The sequence below is a fragment of the Orycteropus afer genome, unplaced genomic scaffold (genome assembly GCF_000298275.1).
Source record: "Orycteropus afer afer isolate SDZICR_OR568_19922 unplaced genomic scaffold, OryAfe1.0 scaffold00217, whole genome shotgun sequence".
Classification (NCBI taxonomy): domain Eukaryota; kingdom Metazoa; phylum Chordata; class Mammalia; order Tubulidentata; family Orycteropodidae; genus Orycteropus; species Orycteropus afer.
The window spans coordinates 2057950-2063587 of record NW_006921804.1 but is presented as its reverse complement, the minus strand read 5'-3'; positions in this window follow the sequence as shown (position 1 = coordinate 2063587).

Genomic DNA, 5638 nt, shown 5'->3' with positions numbered 1-5638 from the left:
TTTTATTCCACATTGTTCTCCTATTCTATCCAGGATCTCCTACATAGATCCCCCTCAGAGTGGTTGACAATGGTAGCCGGGCACCATCTAGTTCTTCTGGTTTCATAGTCGTATAGGCTGAGAATTGCATGATGTACCAGTCACTTGGACTAATTGTTTCCATGCATCTTTGGTTTTCTTCATTCTTTTTTGTTCTGGACGAGGAGAGACCCATCGTTGCATATAGATGGCCACTTGCAAGCTTTTAAGATCCCAGTCACTACTTGCCAAATAGAATATGGAACAATGTTTTGTGTAGTATGCTATGCCAATTGAGCTTGATGTCTCCTGCGACTATGGTCCAGAGCCCACAGGTTCAACTACTTGTTCCCTCTAGGTAGCTGACTGTGGCCAAGAAGTGACTACAGGCTTGTCCCTTGTCAGCTCTATTATATACCTAGATGTTGTTACAGAACATACAAGGGCATGATATTTTTGAAAGCTGAGAAAATATCTATTTTTAATCAGTGTAAATTTTATAAGAGGCTACACTGGAGAGCATTCCAACTGCCTAATACCTTTAGATCAAATCCACCCAAGCACCTCAAAATTCTGCTTGGCCTTCAGGAATAAACCCCTAGAGGAAGTCATAAGGCTTAACAAGCCTAGAACTAGACTTTGAAACAGAAAAGTCTGAATTAGAAGCCTGAGGACACACTAATGACTCCTGTGTTTAAGCCTAGGAGCTGGTAATTTCGTATAAATGTTATATTGAGCCTCAAGCTACTTGGTAAGTTCTGATAGGGCCAGAAAGAGGGATTCATTTTGTTGTTAATAATAACAGCAAAAACAGCTAACACTGATTGAATGTTTTACCAGTACTGAGCACTTTTGAAGACTTTATACATATGAAAATCACTTATTAGAATTCTTTTTGATATATACTATTATTATCCCTGGGAACTCTGGTGGCGTAGTGTCTAAGGCATTTGACTTCTACCCAGAAGGTTGGCAGTTCAAACCCACCAGCCACTCCTCAGAAGGAAGATTGGGCAATCTACTTCTGTAGAGATACCGCCTCGGAAACCCAAGGAGGGGTCACTATGAGTCGGAATTGACTGGACAGTAGTGAGTTTGTTTTCTTCATCATCATTATCATCATCATCATCATCATCATCATCATCATCATCCCCAGGAGCTCTGGTGGTGTAGTGCCTATGGCATTTGACTGCTAACCAGAAGGTTGGCAGTTCAAACCCACCAGCAACTCCATGGTAGGAAGACTGGGCAATCTACTTCCATAAAGATTTACCACCTCAGAAACCCAAAGGGGGTTGCTATGTGTCTGAATCCCCTAGATGGTAGTGCGTTTTTTTTTAAATTACTATTATTATTATTATTATCCCCACTTAACAGATGTGAAAATTAAAACACAGAGAGGTTAAATAACTTGCTCCCAGTTCACACTTGGAAAAAAATGGAGCAAAGATTCACACTGTGAAAGTCTGACTCCAGTGCTTGTACTCTCCCACCGTCACTGCTAGTGGAGATTTCAGAATAAGATGCAAACACAGCTTACTGGAAACTAATGCAAACTAGAAAGTGTCAATGAAATCTTGATGCCCATCTCTTCAAGAACGTTTGAGAGAGCCAGCTGCAATAGTATGAAACAAGACATTTTTATGATTTACCAAATGTCCAAATTACCAAACTGGCAACTTCTTGAGCATTTTAATATTTAGTTATTGTTAATTCAGCAGCTGAAATTCCTACTTGTCCCTCACCCCATCTCACTCCACCACTATTTGATCCAAATGTCTCACAAAGCATTTTGCACACTGTAATTAGAGGTGCCCACAAAACTGAGACTCCAAGAACTGTTGATTGCAATTATTCATTATTCAATGTCCAGTAAAGTGCCTGGCACACCACAGGCACTCATTAAAGGATTGTTGAATCGAATGAAGGCAGGCAGGGAATAAAATATTGTCTGGGAAGCAGATATAAAGCAAACATGAAAAAGCATTGCTTCTTCCTACATATCCTGAGTCAGAGTTTCAAAAGAAGTTTGGTTGTGTTGACTTGGTTTTGATCTTTTGGTGGTGGTGGCAGCGGAGGTGGCAGGTATATTAGCTGCAACCAGACCCACGTATTCTCCTGAGGAGTCTAAGGGTATGAAAGTAAGAGTAGCCAGAATGTTTGGGGTGGAACTGTGTAAGTTATTTCTGACTAAACCAATGTGCACGTTTTATGTTGAGCACATATTTGGACTCACCTTCATATAAACCCTAAGTTTCTCTGCCTCAGCCCCCTCACCTACATATTCCTTTGCAAGGGAAGCTACAGAAAGCAGTTGGTGGGTGATGTTTCTGGAGCTAAAGATTTTCTTCTGGCTCAGAGCAAACTGTAAGTAAACTATGGCAACAAAGAGCTCTGAGCTCTGGGAAGGGCAGGAAATGAGACATGTCCCCACCCCAGCAACTTTTGTTAAAAAAAGTGGATGACTTAATGATATGATCGTGTGTGCTGAGGAGTATATGCACTAAACCAAAAGCTGCTCATCAAAGATTAGGGGGGGAAAAAAAAGCAAGGATTATTCGTCAAAGCCAAACCATTTTAGTTCATTCTGTCTCAAGGTCAACTCATGTTTAAGAGTTGATTAGAAATTTCATGATACCCCAAACATTAAGACCTAACGGTCCTTTGTCTTATCCGGTGGTTTCCTTCTTGACAAGGCATGAGTTTATTTTTCTTGCTCGTTCCCACCACCAAATCCCTTGTTTCCTGACTTAGGAGCCACCAGAGCACACTTCTTGTTGCTCACTCCCAGCTGCTCCCCATCCCTGCACTGCTCTGTAGAGTCATTAAACTTTTCCACACCTATTATAACCGCCTTATCACTACTTTACAAACAGTCCTCTGATGTCTCTCATGACACAACATCACCCAGCTCAGCCATTCCTAATCTTAAAGTGGCTGCAATCAGAAGCACCTGGGGACATACTTTTTTTGTTTGTTAGTTTCAATGTAGATTCCTGGGTTCTATCAGAGAGCTATCAAATCAAGTTCTCCACAGGTTGAGCTGAGGAAATGAGCAGAACCCAAACAAGCTCTCCAGTTGTTTCTGATAGAGAATAATCAGGTATTTTAGAACCATACACACATTTTCAGACTGGCTTTTAAGGCTTTCTACTCAATTACCCCTGCCCTCTTGGTCTCTTGCTGAAGTCTGTCCTGGGTTACCCCTTCACCTCAAGCTTGCTTCTTAATGCCCATTCCATGTACAGTGCAGTATCATTTTGCCTCTTCACTCTCAAATCCTGCATCTAAGTTATATGTATGATTCTTGCCTTTTCTGTTGTACTATGACACAACTTTCCTCTTCTTCAAACTACAATTTCAAGAAATCATCATGGTCTAAACTAAAAATTAAAAAAAAAAAAAAAAGATATGCCATTTAAAAAAAGAAAGAAATCTTCATGGTCCAATTCCACCTATCAATAATTTTAGACCTTTCAATGTAATCTGTCTTTTTAATGTGACCTATTCACTGCCCTTTCTTTCCAATCAACAATGGTAAACCCTTTAGAAGAAACCACGTGTTACGAGTCCTTAGTTAGGTTAACTAAGTAATTTATTTAGCTCAAGGAAACTGGCTGGATACCAGCTCTTACCATCTGTATCAGTCATTGGAAATACAGATCTGCAAGGCTCTATAGAGATGGGTTGACTCATGCTGTCTGACATTTTCCTAAAAACTAAAATCCATCCTGGTTCCTCCAGGCCATACTTGATCTCATGTTCCTAGTGATGCCAAATAGGCAGCAAGTCAACACTTCAAAAGAGAATGTCCTTTCTGCAGAGAACTAAGGCAGCTGTAGCTTTCTTTATGAGATGGGTGCAGTCTATCCAAAAAGGTAAATAGCACCTGACAGTTAACTGATAATCCAAGAATAGTAATGAAACCATCTCTCACCTTTCACTGAAAAAATCTGTTAAAACTTCTGCATGAAACTCAAATACAGTTGCTCCTTTATTTATTCTAATTTATGCTACACAAAAGAATAGATAATAGGGAAATTAAATTCACAGCAATTCTTGGCAAGAAGGGAGAAAGGCAAAATTAATTTTTGCAGTGAGAACATTTAGAGATATTTTGAAGACAGGATGAATAATTTCTTTAATCAGATAACCAGGAATTCTAACTACTTCCCTATAAGGTTGTATCACTTAAGTTTCAGTTCCAGCTGAGCTGATGAAACGTGGGAAGAATAATTTGAAAATAAATTTTAATTTGAAGAGAAGGAAATCCAGAATTACTGCAAATCCAACATTTTCACAGCGTTGAACCATCATTTAAAGTTGCTTGTCAAATTTAACAAGGGCTCCTAAAAAGATGTTTACTTTGCAAAAAGGGCATGGAGGCAGCATCTTCTGACCTCCTCTAACTTCACAAGAGGAAGACAGAACCACCATCAGCACCCCAAGGCTTATTCCTATGAGGCCAGTCATGCCATCACCCTCCAGCCTTTTACCATTTCTGACACCAACCATCCCTCCTACGCCACTCACTACTTCTCTGCTGGGTTCAATACTTTTTTAATGGCATATCACAGGCAATACTTGTGATTATGGGGTTTATTAGGGAAGTAACAGGCTACAATTCAGGTTCAGGAATACAATTCTTTGATCACGACAGTCTCCCCTCTGCTATGCCCTCAGGCATGCCCCCCTCTGGCCCTTGACCTCTCAGCCTGGCCTCTGCCCTGCTTGGGCAAGTGTTGCCACATTCTTTTAGCACTGCTGGATTGGTACATGTAGGTGCGCTGCACCCTGCCAGCAAGCCTCCTGCCTAAGGGCACTCAGCTTTCTTGCTCTGTGGGGCAGGTAAGCCTGCCGCTGTCTTGTGCCTTTGGGTTTCACTGAGACCATTTCTCTGCCAGGGTATCTCTCTGCTGGGGCATCTCTCTCTGCCAGGGCATCTTTGCCAAAGAAGTCCAGTGCAGGATTTCAGGGCCAAGAATGCACTCTACTTCACCTCCAGCTCTTCTCTCTTGGTGGCAGTGAGATCCCCTCTCTGCATCTAGGAGGGCTCATTTTAAGCCAGGCAGTGACAAAACTAACCAATCCCAACATCAGAGTTCTACACACCTTATTTGTATGGTCCCACCCAGTAATCTGGTGGGCGTTACAAAGACTACGTATGGCTAGAAAAGCCTTATCAAGTAATTCACTGCACTACTCTGTCTCACCCTTCTCAAGACTGAGTATGGGAAAGGCGTAAACTATGAATTCTTTATCAGTTTACTAAATTTATTCAAGAAATTTTTAGACATAGAATAAATATCAGGAATGAGAAGAAACTTCAGAATTCATACATCTCAACTTTATTATTCTATTCGGATTAAATTAAGCTGCTCTTCTTCCATTAACACTTAAGGAGCCAACTCCCCTTAAATGTAACAGGCCATGTTAATCACCTCCTTCTCTGAATTCCTATCATAGTCCCAGTTTGAAGCATATAATCTATTTTAAGACTGATGTCTAGTTATTTTGCATTACATCTACTTTCCAGAGCAGGGATCATACAGTCCTTTGAATTCCTCAGTTTAATGCACAAAAAAGGCTTATATTTCTCTGTAATTCAATTGCTTAACAG